Source organism: Lithobates pipiens, unplaced genomic scaffold, assembly GCF_037356315.1.
Source record: "Lithobates pipiens isolate NorthernLeopardFrog02 unplaced genomic scaffold, aLitPip1_a1.2 Scaffold_13, whole genome shotgun sequence".
NCBI classification, from domain to species: domain Eukaryota; kingdom Metazoa; phylum Chordata; class Amphibia; order Anura; family Ranidae; genus Lithobates; species Lithobates pipiens.
Window position 1 is genome coordinate 200517060 of NW_027507718.1, and position 27180 is coordinate 200544239.

Sequence of the window (27180 nt, forward strand, 5' to 3'; positions counted from 1 at the left end):
TGTGCACACTGTATTAGATACTGTGTACTGTTATGTCTCCAGGATACCTTTCTCTCTCCTAAGGTTCAGAAAAGGGAATTCACCTTGTCATTTAATTTGTATATTGTGTTGTTGCATTATTAAGCTATAAATTATGTTTGTTCTAGGTTAGCTGTTACGCTTGTGCCACCTACTGGCCAAACATTAATATAGTTTATGAGGGAAATTATCCAGCCACTTAGGAAGTGATGTAAAATCATAATTTCCTCTTTAGTCAGGAAGTGATACAGCCACAGGGATGAACATATTCAATCATATGGCAGGAGACTAGATGCTATCTCTCCCCATCCATGGCGGAGGTAAGCAATATTAATTTCCCTCCTCCACAGGCTATCAGGGAAAGGAGTAATGCCGCGTACACACGACCAGACTTATGTCCTACAGACTTCCGAAGGAGTTCTGCCGGAGTTCTGCCGGAGTTCCGACAGAGTTCTGATGGACTTTTCGAATGAGCGGACTTGGCCACACACAATCACACCAAACTCCGACGGATTTGAACGTGATGACGTACGACTGGACTCGAATAAGGAAGTTGATAGCCAGTAGCCAATAGCTGCCCTAGCGTCGGTTTTAGTCCGTCGGAATAGCATACACACGAGCAAATTTTTCGGTAGGAACTGGGTCCGGCGGAGTTCCGTTGGAAAAATTTGAAGCATGTTCCATTTTCTAAAGTCTGTCAGACTTTTGCGAATCAAAAGTCCGTTGCAGCCCACACACGATCGAAAAGTCTGGCGGAATCATTCCGTCAGACTTTGGATGTTGAAAAGTCCGCTCGTGTGTACGGGGCTTTAGCCATTTTAGTTATTATTTTATATGATGTTTACTATTGTATGGTAATGTTTTATTATTCTTGTTGTTTTCAGTTTTACCGCATATCACATGTGCCATTCACGTGTATATTAAAATCTGCAACCTGCCAATAAAAAACATAGACAAGAAACAGCAGTCAATTATTGTGTGCGCAGAAAAAGGTTATCTGCCAGGATAGCTACCCATAGACTCCGGAGTACAGGGGGCAAGGCCTGGACATGTACACTGCCTGCACTGTATTAGAAACTGTACACACCATATTAGATTCTGTTTACTAAGAATGAGCCGAACACCCCCTGGTTCTGTTCGCACCAGAACATGTGAACAGGCAAAAAATTTGGATGAAAACCGTCATGGGACACGAACATGAAAAATCAAAAGTGCTAATTTTAAAGGCATATATGCCTTAGGGGACATATATCAATGCAAAAAAAAGTTTTTAAAACTGCAGTTTTTTTCGGGAGCAGTGATTTTAAAAATTCCTTACCTGTACATCCTATAAATGAGATAGAGGGAAGGAACCCCACTCTGGTGGTCTCAGTGGTATGTTGCCTGGCGTTTCACAAGCCTTAAAGCTTATTTGTATGCAGCAGCCTGCAGTTTCATTTCTGTGCACTTTCCTTCTCTTAATGGGTCGTCTGAGCCCTGTAGCCCCACAACACTTAGTTGTCTCCAGCAATGGCGTTCAGGTGCTTCCGTGCATGTGTGGATGGCAGTGTCATGGCCCAATACCTGTTGTTCCAATCTCCAAGATGGCGCCAGTTTACTCACCACGCAAGTGACGTTATCCCCTCCGCAACGGCGGCAGATTTAAAAAAGCTCCACATTCACTTATTCTGTCAGCAGTACATACATCTGCACCCGATCCTGCACTATTCCCTGCTAGTAGCCATCATCTACCTGCACCAGATTATATCTCTCTCCACTAGGTAAGCAGAACTCTGTGGTGATTCTCTTGGGTACTTTTGTCAGGAAGATCCTCCTCACGGACGTCCGAGCGGCGAAAGTCGCAGAAGATCTCTTGCCCAGTTCCAGGAGCGTTACCGCGATCGGCGGTGCGCGTGCGCGCGGGAGCGCGCACGCGGGTGCGCGCGCGGCCGTTTGACGCAAATTGGCGCCAATAGCGCTATTTAAACTGGATCCATGCCTCACTGCCTTGCTGCCTGATCAACAGCGTTCCTGTGCGTCCTGGTGATCCGTATTTGAATCTGAACCTGAACCTGTACCTGTATCTGTACCTGTACCCTGATCCGTATCGAACCCGGCTTGTTCCCGACTCTGCTGTTTGCTGCCTGCCCCCCGACTTTGGCTTGTACCCGACTACTCTTCTGGATTCCGTTTCTGTACCTGATCTGCCCGCCTGTGCCTGACCTGGACTGTTACACCATCCGTCAACTGTAAGTTGCTTGCTGTTGTACTACAGGACACCTCCCAGTCCTCCGCAATATCTGGCTGTCCTCCTTCAACAGTCTTCTGCCACTACCACCTGCTATCCAGTCAGGCACTTGTGCCCCTCTGTGCTCCTGAGCCCCTGTCACCACTACCAGGGTCTCTCGAGTCAGAGGTCTACGAGAGGCCACTCCCTGCACTCCGGGCTCTGCTTAAAGGTACGTGACAGTATCAGGCAGCCATGTCTGAGCCCACGCAGGGAGATTCGGCCATGGATGATTTATGCCGTCATCTTGCTGGACTTACCCAGGCTGTTAAATCTCTACAAGAAGGCTATTCTCGATTGGAAGAGCGTGTCCAGGTCTTATCTACCACAGGCCCTACCGTGTCGGGAACTTCTTCTGCGCCATCAGTGGTTATGTTACCCCCTGAACCCAAGGTCCCAACTCCGGAGAGGTTTTCGGGAAATCGCAGCAAGTATAGAGCTTTTCGCAATGCCTGTGAATTGTTTTTTGCACTTCATCCCAGAACTTTCTCTCTAGAATCCACTAAGGTGGGTTTTGTTATCTCCCTTCTACTGGGTGAGCCCCAGGCTTGGGCCCACCGCCTTTTGGAGCAAAAGGAAGCCTGCCTTAATAATCTGAATACATTTTTTCAAGCCATGGGTTTGCTCTATGAGGATCCTCAACAGGCGGCCACAGCGGAAGCAGCTTTATATTCTCTTCAGCAAGGCCGCAGAGCGGCAGAGGACTATGCGTCTGAATTTCGGCGCTGGAGTTCCGATACTACCTGGAACGATGCCGCTCTGCGATACCAGTTTCGCATGGGACTCTCTGAACCTCTAAAGGATGAATTGGCCCGGGTGGGTGTTCCAGCAACTCTTGAAGCCCTTATCAACCTCTCCATCCAGATAGACAGACGCTTGAGAGAACGGAGAACAGAACGCACTGCCGGGCCATCCCGACCAGTCTGGATGTTACCCCGTGTACCTAATCCCCCTGCACATCCTGCTGCTGACACGCCTGAACCCATGCAACTGGGCTTACTTAGACCAACGCTCACCACCGAGGAACGACAACGCCGGCAGCTCAACAATCTGTGTCTTTACTGTGGAGAACCCGGACATTACGTGAGATCCTGTCCTGCCAAATTCCGTAAGCATTCTTCTGTATCTTCTCCTGTTTTACCTGCTGTGCCTAGTAATGCTACTCACCTGGCTGTTCCCGTCTCTCTTCAGCTACCCGGAGGGAACATTCAAGTCCCCGCAATAGTTGATTCTGGAGCGTGCAGTGGATTTATGGACTTATCGTTTGCCCAAAAGTTCCAAGTGCCCTTACGGCCCAGGGCGAAAGGGTTGTCTGTACACCTTGCTGATGGGTCAGCTATCAAATCAGGACCAGTGACACAAGAGACATGTCCTTTGACTGCTACTATTTCCGGTAACCATCAGGAACAACTCTGCCTGGACATTATTGAATCTCCCCTTTTCCCTATCATACTGGGTATGCCCTGGCTTCGGGCACACAACCCGCAAATAGACTGGTCCACCGGAAACATTTTCTTTTTCTCCCCCTATTGTCGTCAACACTGCTTTCAAGAATCAACTAAGGTTTCACCCCATTTAATGTGTATGGAGACCGATGTTGAGACTCGCCAGCACGTTCCTGAGACCTACCATGACTTCCTGGACGTGTTCAGCAAGAAAGGGGCAGAAACACTTCCCCCTCATAGACCCTACGATTGCCCAATTGAGATCCTTCCCGGAGCCGAAATCCCTTTCGGGAGAATATTTCCCTTAACAGAAGTGGAATTGGAGACTCTCAGGACTTACATTGATGACAATCTGAAAAAGGGGTTCATACGTCCTTCTACGTCCCCAGCTGGGGCAGGAATCTTTTTTGTAGAAAAGAAGGACCATTCTCTCCGCCCTTGTGTTGACTACCGGGACTTAAATAAAGTTACAGTCAAGAACCGGTACCCACTGCCTTTGGTACCCGAATTATTCCAGCGCCTTGGATCAGCTAGTATCTTCACAAAATTGGATCTTCGCGGAGCCTATAATTTGGTCCGTATCCGAAGCGGGGACGAATGGAAGACTGCCTTCCGCACCCGCTTCGGACATTTTAAATATCTCGTAATGCCCTTTGGGCTATGTAACGCTCCTGCGACTTTCCAGCATTTTGTGAATGATATCTTTAGAAATTTTCTCGACCTGTTTGTTTTAGTATATCTGGACGACATCTTAATTTTCTCCCCCTCTCTACCAGCTCACAGGGAGCACGTTAAGAAGGTTCTCACTCGGCTTCGCCAACACGGCTTGTACGCAAAACCTGAGAAGTGCGAGTTTGAACGTCGCAGCATTCAGTTTTTGGGGCTGATTATTTCGGTGAATGGAATCAAGATGGATCCGCAAAAAGTTTCGGCCATCCTGGACTGGCCAGCCCCTACTGATAAAAGAGGAATTCAACGCTTTGTGGGGTTTGCGAATTTTTATCGAAAATTCATCAAGGGATTTTCTACAATCATCGCTCCAATCACCAGATTAACGAGACAAGGTATCAAGTTCCAGTGGACTCCGGAGGCACAGGCCGCATTTTCTTCCCTTAAAGAACAGTTTGTGTCAGCATCTGTCCTGAAGCATCCTAATTCTGCGCTACCCTACATCCTTGAGGTGGATGCATCCGAAGTTGCAGTGGGAGCAGTCCTTTCTCAGAGACAGGGCCCAAAGGCTTTATTGCACCCAGTGACGTTTTTCTCACGTAAATTGTCTGAAGCGGAAAAGAATTATGATGTCGGGGACAGGGAGTTACTCGCTATCAAAGCCGCACTTGAGGAATGGCGCTATCTCCTGGAGGGAGCAGCCCATCCCATTCTGGTATACACCGACCACAAGAACTTAGAGTATTTAAAGACTGCTAAGAGGCTGAAGCCGCGTCAGGCCAGATGGGCACTGTTCTTTACAAGATTTTCCTTCCACATAACCTATAGGCCCGGATCAAAGAACACCAAACCCGACGCGCTATCCCGGATGTTCAGCGAACCTGAAGTTCCTCAACCCACAGACACCATCCTTGCGCCCGGAAATTTCCTTATGCTCCAGGAAGATCTTCTATCCCAACTTAAGCAGGCTTCATCTTCAGCTCCACATCCCTCAAACACCACTTTACTCTCTAGCAATAACTTGTTATGGCATGAAAACAAGATCTACGTGCCCCAACAACTACGGGTTGCTGTTCTCAAGTCTTGCCACGACCACAAATTGGCCGGTCATTTTGGGGTACACAAGACCGCCGAACTTCTCCAACGCACCTTCTGGTGGCCTCAGCTGCTAAGAGACTGTAAACTTTATGTTGAATCTTGCATTACCTGTACCCAGAACAAGAGTAGCAAGACCAAAGCCTGGGGATTGCTGAAACCACTCCCCATCCCGGAAAGGCCTTGGAAAATGATTTCCATAGACTTTATTGTAGAATTACCACCGTCAGAAGGCTTCACCACTATCCTTGTGGTGGTCGACAGATTGTCCAAAATGGCTCACTTTCTGCCCATGAAGGGTACACCCTCTACCCCTGAGACCGCAAGGATCTTCATTAAGGAGATTGTAAGACTCCACGGTATACCTGCGAACATTGTTTCCGACCGAGGGGTACAATTTACATCAAAATTTTGGAGAGCTTTATGTAAGTCCTTGAAAATTGGTCTTTCATTCTCGTCTGCCTATCATCCCCAGACCAACGGCCAGACCGAACGAACGAACCAGACCCTTGAGCAATATTTGCGGTGTTATTCTTCTTTTTCGCAAAACGATTGGGTATCCCTTTTACCACTTGCCGAGTTTTCCTACAATAACTCTGTTCATTCTGCAACTAATCAATCTCCCTTCTTTGCGAACTATGGTTTTCACCCTCAGTTCCTGTCAGCCAATATCCCAGAATGCACGGTTCCAGCAGTTCAAGAAACTTTGGACTTTTTCTGCACCAATAACAAATTGCTTCAAGAAACGATGGCAAGAACTCAAGAACGCAACAAAGCAGTTTTTGACAGAAAGAGGAGAGGGGAGCTCGACCTAAAACCCGGAGATTTGGTTTGGTTATCTACTCTGAATCTAAAATTAACATGCCCATCTAGAAAACTGGGCCCAAAATTTGTGGGTCCTTTCCCAATTTCCAGGAAAATTAACAATGTGGCTTATGAGCTGAAATTACCAGAATCGATGCGTATTCACCCGGTGTTTCATGTGTCCCTTTTAAGACCTTCAATCCAGGATCCCTTCACCGATCGGAACGTGGGCCCTCCTGAACCTGTGCTTATTAATGGTGAAGAGGAGTTTGAAGTAGAAGCAATTTTGGATTGCAGAAAGAGACGCAACCAGGTACAGTATCTGGTGAAGTGGAAGGGGTATGGTCCAGAAGAGAACTCCTGGGAACCAGAGACTGGCATCCACGCCAAGAGGTTGGTTCTGGCATTTAAAAGATCTCACCCAGGTAAGATGTCCCAGTTGGGCATCCGGAGGCTGCCCATTGGGGGGGGGCAATGTCAGGAAGATCCTCCTCACGGACGTCCGAGCGGCGAAAGTCGCAGAAGATCTCTTGCCCAGTTCCAGGAGCGTTACCGCGATCGGCGGTGCGCGCGGGTGCGCGCGCGGGTGCGCGCGCGGCCGTTTGACGCAAATTGGCGCCAATAGCGCTATTTAAACTGGATCCATGCCTCACTGCCTTGCTGCCTGATCAACAGCGTTCCTGTGCGTCCTGGTGATCCGTATTTGAATCTGAACCTGAACCTGTACCTGTATCTGTACCTGTACCCTGATCCGTATCGAACCCGGCTTGTTCCCGACTCTGCTGTTTGCTGCCTGCCCCCCGACTTTGGCTTGTACCCGACTACTCTTCTGGATTCCGTTTCTGTACCTGATCTGCCCGCCTGTGCCTGACCTGGACTGTTACACCATCCGTCAACTGTAAGTTGCTTGCTGTTGTACTACAGGACACCTCCCAGTCCTCCGCAATATCTGGCTGTCCTCCTTCAACAGTCTTCTGCCACTACCACCTGCTATCCAGTCAGGCACTTGTGCCCCTCTGTGCTCCTGAGCCCCTGTCACCACTACCAGGGTCTCTCGAGTCAGAGGTCTACGAGAGGCCACTCCCTGCACTCCGGGCTCTGCTTAAAGGTACGTGACAACTTTCCTGCTACTTCTATCTGCATGTAACCACTTCATCCATCTGTTTTCAGGTGGAATTTTCTATCATTATTCATGGGGACAGCTGCCCTAGCAGACCATCCACAGCCTAATAGGTAAGGGGGTGGCGGATTAGTAAGTAGTGAAGAAAAGAGAGCCTGTCACTAATGCTGAGTCCACTGGACAATTCGACCGTGTGTGGGCTCCGGCCGACTTTTTCTTCCCAAAAGTCTGGGGGACTTTTCAAAGAAGACTTGATTCAAAATTGTCCGCCGGACTCGGTCTGTGTGCTAGTCTGCCGGACTTTCCAAATGAACGGACTTGCCCACACACGGACTAAAATCCATTCATTTTGAACGTGACTTCAGGTATGATGGGACTAGAGAATAAAGTCAATCTCGCCGCCTCCATCGCGAGATTGACACCTTAGCCCCGCCGGCTGGTATGGATTTTAAAGGGAAGCCCCTATGCCGAAAAAACGGCCAGGGGTCCCCCCAAAGTCCATACCAGACCCTTATCCATGCACACAGGCCGGCTAGGAAAGGGGGTGGGGACGAGCGAGCCCCCCCTCCTGAACCGTACCAGGCTGCATGCCCTCAACATGGGGGGTGGGTGCTTTGGGGAAGGGGGCCCCCACCCCAAAGTACCTTGTCCTCATGTTGATGAGGACAAGGGCCTCTACTCGACAACCCTGGTCGTTGGTTGTCGGGGTCTGTGGGCGGGGGGCTTATTGGAAACCGGGAGCCCCCTTTTAATAAGTGGGCCCCCAGATCCCGGCCCCCCACCCTATGTGAATGAGTATGGGATACATCGTATCCCTACCCATTCACCTGGGGGGAAAAGTGTTAATAAAAAAACACACAACACAGGTTTTTAAAGTAGTTTATTAGGCAGCTCCGGGGGTTTTCTTCTGCCTTCGGGGGTCTTCTTACCGGGCTCCACCGCTATCTTCTGCTCTTTTGCCGCTCTTTTGCTAGCGGAGGAGCCGACTTCGGGGTCTTCTTCCGACTTCAGGGGTCTTCGTTCGACTCTCCGGTTCTTCTCCCGGGCTCCTCCACTATCTTCTTTCAGCTCTTTTTCTAGCGTTGGCATGGTCTTCTCGAAAAGAAGAAGACCGGGCTCCTCCGCGAGCAGAAGATAGCAGAGGAGCCCGGCGAGAAGACCCCCGGATCTGCCTAATAAACTACTTTAAAAGCCTGTGTTGTGTGTTTTTTTTATTGACACTTTTTTCCCCCAGGTGAATGGGTAGCGGTACAATGTACTCCATACTCATTCACACAGGGTGGGGGGCAGTGATCTGGAGGCTCCCTTATTAAAGGGAGCTCCCAGATTCCGATAAGCCCCCCGCCCACAGACCCCAACAACCAACAGCCAGGGTTGTCGGGAAGAGGCCCTTGTCCTCATCAACATGGGGACAAGGTGCTTTGGGGTGGGGGGCCATAGGGCCCCCTTCCCCAAAATTATCCACCCCCCATGTTGAGGGCATGCAGCCTGGTATGGTTCGGGGCGGGGGGCGCTCGCTCGTCCCCACCCCCTTTCCTGACAGGCCGGGCTGCGTGCTCGGATAAGGGTCTGGTATGGAGTTTGGGGGGACCCCCACACCATTTTTCGGCGTAGGGGTTACCCTTAAAACCCATACCAGGCGATGGGGCTCGCAAGGTATCATTCTCACCTATGAAAGCGGCGACATTGACTTCTTTCTCTAGTCCCATCGTACCTGAAGTCACATTCAAAATGAACGGACTTTAGTCCATGTGTGGGCAAGTCTGTTCATTTGGAAAGTCCAGAAAAATCAGTTCGTGTGTGTTCGGAAAGTCCAGCGGTCCTCCGCTGCTCCGATTGTCCGCCAGACTAAGTCTGCCGGATAGTCTGATCGTGTGTACGTGGCATTTCTGAAAAAGACCAGTCTTAATAACAGGCTAGCTTTACTCACTTAAGGAGCCTAATGTAAGCCCGTTAGTATCTCCTCCAGTGGTAGACGCATCACTCTTGCGTTTGGCCAGGCACGTAACACTACTCATTGAGAATGCAGTAACATTCAGGGATGTGTTAGACCGAAAGACTGAGCTTGATTTAAAGAGAGCTTACCTGGCCGCAGGCGGCACCTGTAGACTAGCTGTGGCACTAACAGCAGTAGGGAGAGCCATCTCCAGCTTTCCACCATTGAGAAGCTAATTATAGAAAGGGCAGAGCAAGACAAAGTAATTACAGCCCTTCAGGAGCTTAGTCTCGCTGGAGATTTTTTTGCGGAAGCTTCAGTGGATACAATCAGATCCTCTACAAGAGCAATGTTAGCTTCAGTAATAGCCAGAAGAGCATTATGGCTGAAGCCCTGGGCAAAAGACCAACTGGTGTAAAATTTACATACGATGGAACTAACCTTCAAAACTGGACACAGCCATATCAAAAGTTACCGGTGGGAAATCAGGGCTTATCCCATCAGACAACAATCTTGGGACTCGTCTTCACCATTAATATCACAAGTCCTTGAATTCCTCCAGCCAGGCCTGGAAAAAGGCCTTGGATCAAGTACTCTAAGCCCTTGTACACACGGTCGGACATTCTGGCAACCAAATCCGTTGGATTTTGTCCGAAACTGTTGCATACACACGGTCGGACCCAGTTGTCGGAAAATCCGATCGTTCAGAATGTGATGACGTTATTTCGTTACGACGGGACTACGTTCACGCTAGTAGCCAATAGCTTTGGTGTAGGAATTTGATCTGAGCATGTGTGGCACTTTGTCCGATCAAAATTCTCTACACATGATCGGAGTATGTCCGATCAGACCAGTTTGGCGGAAAATATTTCCAACAAGTTGGAAAATTGGGTCCGACAGATATTCCGACGGAAAGAGTCCGATGCATAAAACACACAGTCGGATTATCCGACAAAACGATCCGATAGGACACATTCCGTCGGAATCTCCGATCGTGTGTACAAGGGCTAAAAGTCAAGTGTCAGCATTATTAGCTATGACAGAAGTTAAGTGGGTTCAAAACCCTCTAGTTATCCAATTCCAAAAGGCCTGCCTAAAGTTAAGACCCCCCAGGAAGCCTACCTTTCCAGCATGGGACCTTTCAATAGTGTTGGAAGCCTTGTCCAAAAAACCTTTCTTCCAATCAAAGACATCTCCCTATGGGACCTAACACTCCAAGTCACATTCCTTATTGCCATAACGTCAGCAAAAAGAGATCGGAGATACAAGCTTTACTGGCAAAAGAGCCCTTCTTTTACTTCTCCCCAGACAGGGTAGTCCTAAGACCTTCAGACCATTTCATCCCAAAGGTATCCTCCTCCTTCATTTTAACCAAGAGATACAATCAAATACCACAATTTTCCTACACTTCGCGCCGCCTAGCTAGATGTAAAAAAATTAACAAGCGCTCACATCTAAAACTGTATGTGTGCGTTTTCTGGAGGATGTGGAATTATGTTCCTATTTCACAGCTGTTTTAATTAGGTTCTATACGCTGATACAACCTTATCACTATTGTATAAAGAAAACTCTGAAAAAATGGTTCAACTCCTACAAAAGGTGAGTTAATCCATCAAGAAAGAGTTAAAAACAGCGCGTATTATTTCTAAATACAGACAGTAACAATAATAAGCATTCACATAGTTTAAAAATCTCCTCAAAATATTCAAACCAAAAAAATGCTAAATGATTTCCAAGCTCAATGTTTTATATTGTGTCCATTTAAACCAATGTCCAGCTGAAAATTAGTGCTTGGTAACGGAGATATCGATCTCACAATTATTCAACATAGTTCATTGGAAATTATATATAGTCTTATATTGCACTATTGCCCGACATGCACCTCCACACGTGCATACATGTAAAACACTGCCCGAGATTGTTGCCAGTGAAGAGATAGTCCCCCTTAGGTATTACTCTTACCAGACGTTGGCTGGTTTCTCGCAGTTAATAAAGAAATCCTCATAGGCGAAAGATGCAGGCGTCTTCCTTTCTTCCTTCATATACTCCTCCACTCAATCTCCGTCGAAGGTATAATTAGAAAGAAAAGTGCATATAGCGTAATTCCGTAAAACCAATGAATGCTTTATTAGATTTAAAAACCCACAAACATTGCACTCACAAACGTAAAGAGATTCCAAGCATAAATTCAATATGCAGATTGGCAGCTAGGGTCAGGTAGAGATAGCTAGGCTAAACGATGGTCCTACCGCCCTCAGCGACAGATCACTCAGCTGATATTCCTCGGCTTAGCGCTTCTCCCCTTCTTACTCCTGTCACTCCTGCTGTGTTCAACCTCATATGGTTCCACCCTGACGCGTTTCGTCTTACTGACATCATCTGAGGGTCCTCAGATGATGTCAGTAAGACGAAACGCGTCAGGGTGGAACCATATGAGGTTGAACACAGCAGGAGTGACAGGAGTAAGAAGGGGAGAAGCGCTAAGCCGAGGAATATCAGCTGAGTGATCTGTCGCTGAGGGCGGTAGGACCATCGTTTAGCCTAGCTATCTCTACCTGACCCTAGCTGCCAATCTGCATATTGAATTTATGCTTGGAATCTCTTTACGTTTGTGAGTGCAATGTTTGTGGGTTTTTAAATCTAATAAAGCATTCATTGGTTTTACGGAATTACGCTATATGCACTTTTCTTTCTAATTATACCTTCGACGGAGATTGAGTGGAGGAGTATATGAAGGAAGAAAGGAAGACGCCTGCATCTTTCGCCTATGAGGATTTCTTTATTAACTGCGAGAAACCAGCCAACGTCTGGTAAGAGTAATACCTAAGGGGGACTATCTCTTCACTGGCAACAATCTCGGGCAGTGTTTTACATGTATGCACGTGTGGAGGTGCATGTCGGGCAATAGTGCAATATAAGACTACCGTATATACTCGAGTATAAGCCGAGATTTTCAGCCTCTTTTTTGAGGCTGAAAGTGCCCCCCTCGGCTTATACTCGAGTCATCGCTGTCTGCCTGCTCGATCAGCGTATCGAGCAGACAGACAGCGGCCATTCTAACATTCAAACGCCGCGCCTCCGCCTCCGCCTTCGCCTGTGATAGGCGGAACACTGAATTTCCCAGCAGCCTGTGTTCCGCCTATCACGGGCATCGTCTCATCCTCGTACTACGGACGAGGATGAGACGATGCCCGTGATAGGCGGAACACAGGCTGCTGGGAAATTGAGTGTTCCGCCTATCACGGACATCCGATAGGCGGAACAGCAGTCAGTGGGAAATTGAGTGTTCCGCCTATCACCGACGGAGGCGCGGCTTTTGAATCCTAGAATGGCCGCCGACGAAGAGCTGAAGGACGGAGGCTCGGCTCGGGACGGGACGGGCCGGGCCGGGACGGGACGGGACGGGCCGGGACGGGACGCAGGCTGGACGGGACGCAGGCTGGACGGGACGCAGGCTGGACGGACACAGGCTGGACGGACACAGGCAGGCTGGACACAGGTAGGCTGCACGGACACACACACACACACACACACACACACACACACAGATGCATGGACACACACACACACACACACACACACACACACACGGATGCATGGACACACACACACACACACACGGATGCATGGACACACACACAGGGATGGATGGACCCACAGGGATGGACGGACACACAGGGATGGACAGGCATGTCTCACCCTCGGCTTATACACGAGTCAATAATTTTTTCCAGTTTTTTGGGGGTAAATTGGGGGCCTCGGCTTATATTCGGGTCGGCCTATACTCGAGTATATACGGTATATATAATTTCCAATGAACTATGTTGAATAATTGTGAGATCGATATCTCCGTTACCAAGCACTAATTTTCAGCTGGACATTGGTTTAAATGGACACAATATAAAACATTGAGCTTGGAAATCATTTAGCATTTTTTTGGTTTGAATATTTTGAGGAGATTTTTAAACTATGTGAATGCTTATTATTGTTACTGTCTGTATTTAGAAATAATACGCGCTGTTTTTAACTCTTTCTTGATGGATTAACTCACCTTTTGTAGGAGTTGAACCATTTTTTCAGAGTTTTCTTTATACATTAACCAAGAGATAAGCTTCCCAGCTCATCTCACAGAACAAGGTGACCCACATCCGTGGATGTGAGAGGCAACATCTCAGCATACCTCATGGCAATGCGCCCACTCAGGAAAACTGATAATCTTTAAGTCATTTCAAATGGCTTTAAAAGGGGAAAGCGGCATCCTCTCGCACCATTGCATCGTGGCTTGTGAAGGTCATCAAGAAAACCTATTTGTTTGCAACAGATGCAATTACCTGAGGGCTTGAGGGCTCACTTCACCAGGGCAGTGGCGATTTCTTGGGCAGCTTGCTGCAAGGTATCCTCGGAAACTATATGCAAAGCAGTTACCTGGTTGTCTAGGAACACATTTATGACACATTACAAGCTGGATTCCACACAGCTGACGACTGTGGATTTCGTGAGATTAATCATTTGAGCCAACACATCTAATCCTTGTTAAATAAATGTATTTTGCTCATACCCTCATGGTTTGCGAGTTATTCCCCAAAGTGTATGCTACCATGATGAGACAGGAAAATGGAAAATTGTATACTCACCTTTCCGCAATTTTCCTTTCCTGTCGCATCTTCATGGCAGCATACAGATGCCCACACGAATACTGCGGGAGGGTCCCTCTCTAAAATGTATAGCTATTCAGTTCTATCAGGTTATGGGGGGTGGAGTCGCAACCCAAAGTGTATGCTGCCATGAAGATGTGACAGGACAGGAAATATACGGAAAGGTGAGTATACAATTTTCTGTTCTCTAAAGGAAAAATGTCATTTAAAACTGATTGCGGCTGTAATAAATTGTCGGGTCTCGGCAATATAGATAAAACTCATTGAAGAAAATGGCATGGACCCCCCCAGTCCATTACCAGGCCCTTTGGGTCTGGTATGATTATTAAGGGAAACCCCGAACCAAAAGTTTTTATAAAAAATGCTTGGGGATCCCCCCAAAATCCATACCAGGCCCTTCAGGTCTGGTATGGAAATAAAGGGGAACACTGTCCCAAATAAAAAAAAAATGGCATGGGGCCCCCCTCAAAATCCATACTAGACCCTTCAGGTCTGGTATGGATTTTAAGGGGAACCCTGCATTAAAATTTAAAAAAAGTGTAGTGGCCCCCAAAATCCATACCAGGCCCTTGTCCAAGCATGAAATCTGGCAGGCTGCAGGAAAATATATATATAATATATATTGATACACCGCTTGAAGTGTATTATACTGTACACCACAGAATGCACTGATTGGTCAAAGGCACCCTGCCTTTGACCAATTATGGCTCTCTCAGCAGAGCGTGCTGGGATTGGCCAAAGCATGCAGGTCAGGTGCATGCATTGGCCAGTCATTATACAACAATGCACTGTGATTATGGGGCATTCCGCAGGGCTCAAATGCCCCAAAATGTTCTCTGTTCTGCATTATGGTGTGTTGAACTATTTCATTTTATATTACAATGTAATAATAAAAATAATTAGTTTCAATCATCCAGTCAACCATGGTGTCATGATGATTGAAGCACTGAAAAATCGGGCACGCCCAGGCCTAGGTCAGCACTTTGCAGGGGGGCAGCATGGAAAGAGTCCCTGCCAGCTTACGCTACACTGTAAGCCCTTGTACACACGGTCGGACATTCCGACAACCAAATCCGTCGGATAAATTCCGATGGATTTGGTCTGGAAGTGGTCCAGAAGTGGTGTTGCATACACACGGTTGGACTAAGTTATCGGAATTTCCGGTTGCCAAGAATACAGTGACGTAAGCCGCGTAAGACGGGACTAGAAAAGGGAAGTTCAGCACCACGTCCGGCACCCTTTGGGCTCCTACTGCTGATCTTGTGTTTATCACGTGTTAGTAGAAGTTTGGTTAGAGACAATTCACGCTTTTCAGATTTGTGCTTCAGATTATTACTGCTCTTCAGTTTGTGCTTGTCGGTGCGTATCTGCTTATATCAGTGCGTGTAGTCAGTTAGCATTTGTTGGTCATTGTGGACTATATCTTGGTATATAGTACGCTTTGATTTTCAGTGCTTATTGTCTGCTCGTTTCTGGTTTTCAGTTTGTTCTTTCAGGTCTTGCTGTTTATCGGTGCCTTTTGTTGTCCGTTCTGACCAGCCGACCATTTTCAAGCCATGTTTCGTGTATGTACTCGTCGTAGAGTTTGTGCTGTGTTGGAGCTTGGTGTTGGGCATTTAGCTTTGACACAAGCCCGGTCCATGAACAGGGCGAGTGTAATTGGTTGCTCCAGCGTGACCAGTTCTCGCACATGCCTTTGCTTTGTGAGATCTGGGAGAATAATCCTGATGATTTCAGGAATTATCTCTGGATGACGGACCCCGTTTTTCACAGTCTGCTGGCTTTACTGTCCCCTTATATCAGCAGGCAGGAGGTGGCCATGGAAAGTGGCAGCCAGGAGGAGGCAGGGGTAAGCGGCAGCCAAGAGGTGGGCAGGCATAGGAGCCTGACTGAATCCCAAGTCCCACCCCTCCGCCTTCCACACAAAAGGGCCAGAAAGGGAGGGAATGTGGAGGAGTCGGTTCTGAAGCTCATCGGGAGGCTTCAGCGGCCCTCAAAGCCATCCCCACATATCAAGAGGCCTTTGCTGCCTTGGCTGCCTGCAAACTCCAGCAAATGGAGGAGGGGCAACAACTCAGGTGTGAGAAGCTCATCATCCACACCCTCAACAAGGGGTTGTTGGGCCAAATCACACAAGCAACACACTTGTGTGATTTGGACCATGCTCCTCCTTCTCCTCCTCCTTCTGCCACACCTCCAGCACCACAGCCACAGCCTGGAAGGAAGCGTGGAAGGAAGACCAAATAGTGATGACCTGGGTTCAGTCTGGTCTGACAAAAGATGCAGCCTTTTGTAGGACCACAGCCTGGGGACATAGATGTCATCTGCTGCTGTTCCGGGTTTCTTGGACTTCAGGACCAGACTGCTCTCCCTCAGATATGTACTCCTCTGCCCACCAATTTTTGCGTTTAATTGGTTGATGTGTGCCCTGGGGGCCAAAGGCTTCGCTAATCTCCCCAGTTTCTCCAACGCTGCCTCCCTCTTTTATTTTGTTACTGACACCTAAATAAAGGTTTTTTTTTGGTTCAAGAAATACTTGCGTATGTGTTTTACTTCAAAAAGGCCAATTTATTTGTGAGTAGGCAGGTACATTTCAAAAATACAAAGTCAAATTAATAACAAGGGGTACCAACACCAAACAACCTCCTCTAGATTAAAAAAATAAATAAATAAAATAAAAAGATAATAATGGTGTTTGTGGTAAGTTGACACACAAATCACACCAAAAAAATTGGAAAAAAAAGGAGATGTTGATTTAAAAAAAACAACCACCAAGTTTAAAACCAAAAAAAATTAAATTATTGGGGAGATGTGACAAATTAAAATATTGTATTCATGAAATGAGGAAAAAGAATAAAGAAATAAGTTTGGGAGAAGTGTGTGTGAATATGAGCAGCAAAACAACTTCATTCTTGTAGCATTGTAAAGAAAAAGAGAATGCGCTGCATTAAAGAATTTTTAACATTGCAGCGTGATGAATGTGCTATATCGATTACGAGCGGTAGTTTTACCTGACTGAGCGCTTCCGTCTCAGAATTTATCCTGAGCATGCGTGGCACCTTGTCAGTCAGACTAGGCTACACACGATCGGAACTGACGCGCATCGGATCATGTTGTCGGAAAATTTTATAGCCAAGCCCACACACTGTCGGATTATCCGACAACACGGTCCGATTGGACATTCTCCATCGGAATATCTGACCGTGTGTACAAGGGCTTAGTCTTATGGGGTGGACTGGGCTGAGAGGCAAATTAGTCTAGAGCCCACATAAAGCGGCCATACTGCTTCCGGTATGTGGGCAGCCGGCCTTCCCCAACTGTGTGTGTGTGTGTGTGTGTGTGGGGGGGGGGGAGCGCTTATAATTTTGACTGTCCTCATCCTGGACCACAAACCTTCCTCACTGTGCCATGTTTTCTGCTGCACCATTGGCATTTGTGCTTAACCACTTAAGCCCCGGACCATTTTGCAGGCTAAAGACCAGAGCACTTTTTGCGATTTGGCACTGTGTCACTTTAACTGACAATTGCGTGGCCGTGCAACGTGGATCTCAAACAAAATTGACGTCTTTTTTTGAAAAAAATTTCAATTTTGAAAAAAAACACATTATTTTTAACTTTTTGCTATAATAAATATCCCCCAAAAATATATAAAAAAAAAATTTTCCCTCAGTTTAGGGCGATACGTATTCTTCAAAAAAAAAAACGCAATAAGCGTTTATTGATTGGTTTGCACAAAAGTTAAAGTGCCTACAAAATAGGGGATAGTTTTATGGCATTTTTATTATTTATTTTTTATTAGTAATGGCGACGATCAGTGACTTTTATCGTGACTGCGACATTATGGCAGACACGTTGGACAATTTAGACACATTTTTGGGACCATTGGCATTAATACAGCAATCAGTGCAATTAAAATTGCATTGATTACTGTAAAAATGTCACTGGCAGTGAAGGGGTTAACACTAGAGGGCAGGGGAAGGGTTAACGTGCACCCTATTTTGTGTTCTAACTGGGACTGTGCAGGGAAACTAACAGATCGTTGTCCATACTCTGTATGGACAAACGATCTGACAGTTGCCTGCTCAGAGAACCGGAAACTGTTTACACACACAGCTGCCGGTTCTCTGTGTGCCCCGAGCGATCACGGGAGCCTGGCGGCGATCGAGACCCCTGGGCACTTGCATCGGCTCGGGGAGCGACATAACATAAGGGGGATTTGTGCAGCTGAGCCATACTGCCACAGTGAAACTGTGGCGGCTGGTCGGCATGCGGTTAAAGTAGAACTATAGTTGACACAATTTTTATTTTATTTTTATTTTTGATAGAATAAGGGAGGGTGATAGCCCCTGTCAGTTTATTTTTTTACCATCCCTGTCCCATTGCAGAGATTTCCCTTCACTTCCTGCCCCATAGCCAAACAGGAAGTGAGAGGAAATCTATGCAAATTAAGGGAATCCATTTCCCCCACCCAGGCCTTCAGAGCTAGTGTCCCCACTCAAAAATGTCAGGGCGGGTCTTAAACAGTAAGGGGTGTGGCCTTGACAGGAAGGGGTGGGTCATAATTAAATTAGAGGATGCATGAGTTTAGTCAAGCCTAGGGCAGTACAAAACCTAAATACACTACTGCACGGAGCACTCAACAACCCCTTCCAGGAAACCGATTCCCATTACCAAAAAGGTTGGGGACCACTGATATGCAACTGGCCTTTAATCATGGAGTAAAAAGTCTCCTAAAACTCCTTATTTTTACTTTTTTAGTTTTGGCACTAGTCTGGTGGCACTTCCCCGAACTTCTGTTTAGGGAGTGCACATAAATCATGTTACTATTACAGCTGTCTATTCTACCACCTCACTGATAGCAACTCCCAACCTCTTTTCCAGCCTGGCTTTCACCTGCAGCATGCCACAGAAGCTTCCTTCTTAAAGTGGTTGTAAACCCTCCTCTACTACATTAGCTCATCTTAATCTATATAGCACAGGCAGCTAATCGCTGCCTGTGAAAATGCGCTCACAGTTTTAGTTTCAAACTATGAATCAAACTTCTATGTAGGGATGAGCTTCGTGTTCGAGTCGAACGTACGTTCGACTCGAACATTGGCTGTTCGTCCGTTCGGCGAATTCCGAACGTTTTGGCCGTTCGCGTCAAAATTCGAGTGACGCGCGCGCGGACCACAATGCACTGCGTTGGCGCAGTGCATTGCTGCCCGATGATTGGCCAAGCATGCACTGTGACCCCGCATGCTTGGCCAATCGCAGCGCCGGCAGCGAGGAGAGCCATGATTGGCCACAGGCATCCTGCCTGTGGCCAATCATAGCTCAGGCTGTGTAGTGCACGCCCCACACTATATAAGGCCGCCTTTAAGGCGGCCTCCTGTAGTGTGTTACTTTGCATCTGAAGCAGTGGGTGTTCTGTGTACCTTCAACACAGTACACATCAATCGTTTTTGGCTGATTTCCTATCTTGCTGCTGTGTAGTGGTTGTTGTCTGTGCCCTGACTGCAGTATACACCACTATATTCACCTCACCTATATAGCTAGTGATCTAGCTTTAACCACTTAACAACTGCCCATTGCCGATTAACGGCTTCAGGGCGGTTGTTTAACTCAGAGAGGCCGTTAATTAACGGCCTCCCAGAATTCTGCTCTCGCGTGCCCCGAGGTGTGCGCACTCGAGAGCATCCGTGACCGCCGGGTCCATAGGACCCGGCGCATCACGGTAAACGGCCGCTCATAGCGGCCGTTTACCACGTGATTGCTCCGTCAAATGACGGAGTGATCACTTGGAAACAAACCGGCGTCATGTTATGACGCCTGTTCCTCCCTCCCCTTTCTGTACCGATCGGTACAGCGGAGGGGAAAGAGATCGGTGTCAGCAGCGATGTGGGCTGCATCTGCAGTGCCCACATCGCTGCTCACCGAATTTAACCCCTCAATTCCCTGCCAATACTCTGCAATACCAGTGCATACTCTGCAGTACCCTGCCATTACTCTGCAGTACCCCGCCATTACTCTGCAGTACCCCGCCATTACTCTGCAGTGCAGTACCCCGCCATTACTCTGCAGTGCAGTACCCCGCCATTACTCTGCAGTGCAGTACCCTGCCATTACTCTGCAGTGCAGTACCCTGCCATTACTCTGCAGTACCCCGCCATTACTCTGCAGTACCCCGCCATTACTCTGCAGTACCCCGCCATTACTCTGCAGTACCCCGCCATTACTCTGCAGTGCAGTACCCCGCCATTACTCTGCAGTACCCCGCCATTACTCTGCAGTGCAGTACCCCGCCATTACTCTGCAGTACCCCGCCATTACTCTGCAGTACCCCGCCATTACTCTGCAGTGCAGTACCCCGCCATTACTCTGCAGTGCAGTACCCTGCCATTACTCTGCAGTACCCCCCATTACTCTGCAGTAACCCCCATTACTCTGCAGTACCCCCCAATACTCTGCAGTACCCGCCATTACTCTGCAGTACCCGCCATTACTCTGCAGTACCCTGCTATTACTCTGTAGTACCCCGGCAATACCCCGCCAATACTCTGTAATACCCTGCCATAAATTGCCATACCCAGCCATACTCAGAGATACCCAGCCATACTCGGTGATACCCTGAAATACCCAGCCATAGACGCCCCCCACCCCTCACCGCCCTCCGGTGCTTCTACCAACTCGCCAGTACGATCAAAGCCAGAATCTTTTTTTTATTTTTTATTTCAGGCTTCCCAGCCTAGAGGTGAGATGTGGGGTCATATTGACCCCCCAGATTTCACTGTAAAGAGGACCTGTCACCCCATATTCCTATTACAAGGGATGTTTACATTTCTTGTAATAGGAATAAAAGTGATCAAAAATATATTTTTGGGAAAAAAAATGTCAAACTAAAATAAATAAAGTAAAATGAACAATAAAAAAATAAAATAAAAATTAAAGCGCCCATGTCCCCATGTGCTCGCATGTGCCACACATGTGAGGTATCGCCGAGAATGTTAGAGCGAGAGCAATAATTCTAGTCCTAGACCTCCTCTGCAACTCAAAACATGTAACCAGTAAAAAAATATTTAAAGCGTTGCCTATGGGGATTTTTTAAGTAGCGTCGTTTGGCGCCATTCCACGGGCATGTGCAATTTTGAAGAGTGACATGTTTGATATCTATTTACTCAGCATAACTTCATCTTTCACTTTATGCAAACATTGGGCTAACAAGTGGTTAATAATAGAGCTTGCAGTCAGTAGTGTTAGGAGATAGTGCGTGCTGTCTGCGTGCTCTGTACCCAGTACATACCGCTATAATATAGGGCAGGCCCCTACTTTCAAACATCCAACTTACAAACATCTCCTACTTGCAAACGCAAGGAGACAGCAGCAAGTGAGATGAAAAAAGATGGACGACAAAACAAATTATACAGGGGTGATAACCCTTCCCTATGTTTTCCAAAAAGCTTAAAGATAGTTTTTTTGACTGGAGCTACACTTTAAAAATGTACCAGTTGAAAATGACAAACAGATTCAACTTAACACAACAAACCTACACAGTCCCTGTCTTGTTTGCACCGCCTGTATACTGCTGTTCTGAGTATATAGGGCCTGGGGGCCACACGCATTTCCTTTTTTTAATATGGGTACGGGGTTCCCCTTAATATGCGTACAAGACCCAAATAGGCTGGTAATGGGCAGGGAGGGCTACCCATGCCATGTTTCTCAATGATTTTCAACCATATTGCAGGAACCAGATATAACATTAAAACCGCAAGCAGTTTTAAATGGTGTTATTTCCGTTTAATGTCATTTTGTGCAGGGACTGTTCTAAACACGGGAAACACGTGGCACTTCACAGGCATACTACAGACACCCCGCAGGCACCATATTTAAAGGAATATTTCACTTTTTTTTTCACTTTAATCGTCATTAAAATCAGTGCTCCCGCCAAAACGGTAGTTTTTAAAACTTTTTTTTGCAGTGACCCATGTCCCCTGAGGCAGGAGGCAGGTCGCCAAACCCTTTTTAGGACACTATCTTGCATATTAGCCGTTAAAATTAGCACTTTCCAATTCGAACGTTCGAGTCCCATAGACTTCAATGGGGTTCTAACGTTCGTACCGAACGCGGGGGTCGTTCGCAAGTTCTGGTGCGAACCGAACCGGGGGGTGTTCGGCTCATCCCTACTTCTATGTGTTGTGACTAGGGATGAGCTTCGTGTTCGAGTCGAACGTACGTTCGACTCGAACATTGGCTGTTCGGGCGTTTGTAGAATTCCGAATGTTTGGGCCGTTCGCGTCAAAATTCGAGTGGCGCGCGCGGACCACAATGCACTGCGGTGGCGCAGTGCATTGCTGGCTCATGATTGGCCAAGCATGCACTGTGACCACGCATGCTTGGCCAATCGTAGCGCCAGCAGCGAGGAGAGCCATGATTGGCCACAGGCATCCTGCCTGTGGCCAATCATAGCTCAGGCTGTGTAGTGCACGCCCCACAATATATAAGGCCGCCTTTGAGGCGGCCTCGTGTAGTGTGTTAGCATCTGAAGCAGTGGGTGTTCTGTGTACCTTCAACACAGTACACACCGATCGTTTTTGGCTGATTTCCTATCTTGCTGCTGTGTAGTGGTTGTTGTCTGTGCCCTGACCGCAGTATACACCACTATATTCACCTCACCTATATAGCTAGTGATCTAGCTTTAACCACTTAACAATTGCCCATTGCCGATTAACGGCTTCAGGGCGGTTGTTTAACTCTGAGAGGCCGTTAATTAACGGCCTCCCAGAATTCTGCTCTCGCGCGCCCCCTGGGGCGCACACTCGAGAGCATCCGTGACCGCCGGGTCCACAGGACCGGGCGCATCAAGGATCACGGTAAACGGCCGCTCGCCGCGGCCGTTTACCACGTGATCGCTCCGTCAAATGACGGAGTGATCACTTGTAAACAAACCGGCGTCATGTTATGACGCCGGTTCCTCCCTCCCCTCTCTGTACCGATCGGTACAGCGGAGGGGAAAGAGATCGGTGTCAGCAGCGATGTGGGCTGCATCTGCAGTGCCCACATCGCTGCTCACCGAATTTAACCCCTCAATTCCCTGCCAATACTCTGCAATACCAGTGCATACTCTGCAGTACCCTGCCATTACTCTGCAGTACCCCGCCATTACTCTGCAGTACCCCGCCATTACTCTGCAGTACCCCGCCATTACTCTGCAGTGCAGTACCCCGCCATTACTCTGCAGTGCAGTACCCCGCCATTACTCTGCAGTGCAGTACCCTGCCATTACTCTGCAGTGCAGTACCCTGCCATTACTCTGCAGTACCCCGCCATTACTCTGCAGTACCCCGCCATTACTCTGCAGTACCCCGCCATTACTCTGCAGTGCAGTACCCCGCCATTACTCTGCAGTACCCCGCCATTACTCTGCAGTGCAGTACCCCGCCATTACTCTGCAGTACCCCGCCATTACTCTGCAGTACCCCGCCATTACTCTGCAGTGCAGTACCCCGCCATTACTCTGCAGTGCAGTACCCTGCCATTACTCTGCAGTACCCCCCATTACTCTGCAGTAACCCCCATTACTCTGCAGTACCCCCCAATACTCTGCAGTACCCGCCATTACTCTGCAGTACCCGCCATTACTCTGCAGTACCCTGCTATTACTCTGTAGTACCCCGGCAATACCCCGCCAATACTCTGTAATACCCTGCCATAAATTGCCATACCCAGCCATACTCAGAGATACCCAGCCATACTCGGTGATACCCTGAAATACCCAGCCATAGACGCCCCCCACCCCTCACCGCCCTCCGGTGCTTCTACCAACTCGCCAGTACGATCAAAGCCAGAATCTTTTTTTTATTTTTTATTTCAGGCTTCCCAGCCTAGAGGTGAGATGTGGGGTCATATTGACCCCCCAGATTTCACTGTAAAGAGGACCTGTCACCCCATATTCCTATTACAAGGGATGTTTACATTTCTTGTAATAGGAATAAAAGTGATCAAAAATATATTTTTGGGAAAAAAAATGTCAAACTAAAATAAATAAAGTAAAATGAACAATAAAAAAATAAAATAAAAATTAAAGCGCCCATGTCCCCATGTGCTCGCATGTGCCACACATGTGAGGTATCGCCGAGAATGTTAGAGCGAGAGCAATAATTCTAGTCCTAGACCTCCTCTGCAACTCAAAACATGTAACCAGTAAAAAAATATTTAAAGCGTTGCCTATGGGGATTTTTTAAGTAGCGTCGTTTGGCGCCATTCCACGGGCATGTGCAATTTTGAAGAGTGACATGTTTGATATCTATTTACTCAGCATAACTTCATCTTTCACTTTATGCAAACATTGGGCTAACAAGTGGTTAATAATAGAGCTTGCAGTCAGTAGTGTTAGGAGATAGTGCGTGCTGTCTGCGTGCTCTGTACCCAGTACATACCGCTATAATATAGGGCAGGCCCCTACTTTCAAACATCCAACTTACAAACATCTCCTACTTGCAAACGCAAGGAGACAGCAGCAAGTGAGATGAAAAAAGATGGACGACAAAACAAATTATACAGGGGTGATAACCCTTCCCTATGTTTTCCAAAAAGCTTAAAGATAGTTTTTTTGACTGGAGCTACACTTTAAAAATGTACCAGTTGAAAATGACAAACAGATTCAACTTAACACAACAAACCTACACAGTCCCTGTCTTGTTTGCACCGCCTGTATACTGCTGTTCTGAGTATATAGGGCCTGGGGGCCACACGCATTTCCTTTTTTTAATATGGGTACGGGGTTCCCCTTAATATGCGTACAAGACCCAAATAGGCTGGTAATGGGCAGGGAGGGCTACCCATGCCATGTTTCTCAATGATTTTCAACCATATTGCAGGAACCAGATATAACATTAAAACCGCAAGCAGTTTTAAATGGTGTTATTTCCGTTTAATGTCATTTTGTGCAGGGACTGTTCTAAACACGGGAAACACGTGGCACTTCACAGGCATACTACAGACACCCCGCAGGCACCATATTTAAAGGAATATTTCACTTTTTTTTTCACTTTAATCGTCATTAAAATCAGTGCTCCCGCCAAAACGGTAGTTTTTAAAACTTTTTTTTGCAGTGACCCATGTCCCCTGAGGCAGGAGGCAGGTCGCCAAACCCTTTTTAGGACACTATCTTGCATATTAGCCGTTAAAATTAGCACTTTCCAATTCGAACGTTCGAGTCCCATAGACTTCAATGGGGTTCTAACGTTCGTACCGAACGCGGGGGTCGTTCGCAAGTTCTGGTGCGAACCGAACCGGGGGGTGTTCGGCTCATCCCTACTTCTATGTGTTGTGACTAGGGATGAGCTTCGTGTTCGAGTCGAACGTACGTTCGACTCGAACATTGGCTGTTCGGGCGTTTGTCGAATTCCGAATGTTTGGGCCGTTCGTGTCAAAATTCGAGTGGCGCGCGCGGACCACAATGCACTGCGGTGGCGCAGTGCATTGCTGGCTCATGATTGGCCAAGCATGCACTGTGACCACGCATGCTTGGCCAATCGTAGCGCCAGCAGCGAGGAGAGCCATGATTGGCCACAGGCATCCTGCCTGTGGCCAATCATAGCTCAGGCTGTGTAGTGCACGCCCCACAATATATAAGGCCGCCTTTGAGGCGGCCTCGTGTAGTGTGTTAGCATCTGAAGCAGTGGGTGTTCTGTGTACCTTCAACACAGTACACACCGATCGTTTTTGGCTGATTTCCTATCTTGCTGCTGTGTAGTGGTTGTTGTCTGTGCCCTGACCGCAGTATACACCACTATATTCACCTCACCTATATAGCTAGTGATCTAGCTTTAACCACTTAACAATTGCCCATTGCCGATTAACGGCTTCAGGGCGGTTGTTTAACTCTGAGAGGCCGTTAATTAACGGCCTCCCAGAATTCTGCTCTCGCGCGCCCCCTGGGGCGCACACTCGAGAGCATCCGTGACCGCCGGGTCCACAGGACCGGGCGCATCAAGGATCACGGTAAACGGCCGCTCGCCGCGGCCGTTTACCACGTGATCGCTCCGTCAAATGACGGAGTGATCACTTGTAAACAAACCGGCGTCATGTTATGACGCCGGTTCCTCCCTCCCCTCTCTGTACCGATCGGTACAGCGGAGGGGAAAGAGATCGGTGTCAGCAGCGATGTGGGCTGCATCTGCAGTGCCCACATCGCTGCTCACCGAATTTAACCCCTCAATTCCCTGCCAATACTCTGCAATACCAGTGCATACTCTGCAGTACCCTGCCATTACTCTGCAGTACCCCGCCATTACTCTGCAGTACCCCGCCATTACTCTGCAGTACCCCGCCATTACTCTGCAGTGCAGTACCCTGCCATTACTCTGCAGTACCCTGCCATTACTCTGCAGTACCCGCCATTACTCTGCAGTACCCCCCCATTACTCTGCAGTACCCCGCCATTACTCTGCAATACCCCGCCATTACTCTGCAGTACCCCGCCATTACTCTGCAGTACCCCGCCATTACTCTGTAGTACCCTGCCATTACTCTGCAGTACCCGCCATTACTCTGCAGTACCCCCAATACTCTGCAGTACCCTGCCATTACTCTGCAGTACCCCCCAATACTCTGCAATACCCTGCCATTACTCTGCAGTACCCTGCCATAAATTGCCATACCCAGCCATACTCGGAGATACCCAGCCATACTCTGTGATACCCTGCAATACCCAGCCATAGACGCCCCCCCACCCCTCACCCCCCTCCGGTGCTTCTACCAACTCGCCAGTACGATCAAAGCCAGAATCTTATTTTTTTTTATTTTATTTTTTTATTTCAGGCTTCCCAGCCTAGAGGTGAGATGTGGGGTCATATTGACCCCCAGATTTCACTGTAAAGAGGACCTGTCACCCCATATTCCTATTACAAGGGATGTTTACATTCCTTGTAATAGGAATAAAAGTGATCAAAAATATATTTTTGGGGAAAAAAATGTCAAACTAAAATAAATAAAGTAAAATGAACAATAAAAAAAAAATTTTTTTTAAAGCGCCCATGTCCCCATGTGCTCGCATGCAGAAGCGAACGCATGCGTAAGCCCCGCCCACATATGAAAACAGTGTTCAAACCACACATGTGAGGTATCGCCGAGAACGTTAGAGCGAGAGCAATAATTCTAGTCCTAGACCTCCTCTGCAACTCAAAACATGT

The 27180-nt window shown here is 47.7% G+C and overlaps 1 long non-coding RNA gene across 1 annotated transcript in view; it reads left to right on the top strand.

Annotated features, from left to right (window-relative positions):
• Positions 1-258: 258 nt before the first annotated feature.
• The window catches only part of LOC143974584 (uncharacterized), a 52495-nt gene continuing 25573 nt past the window's right edge, over positions 259-27180 (top strand). Inside the window, exon 1 of the long non-coding RNA XR_013272246.1 lies at positions 259-338. This is a non-coding gene — a long non-coding RNA (uncharacterized LOC143974584). The remainder of the gene's footprint in view (positions 339-27180) is intronic.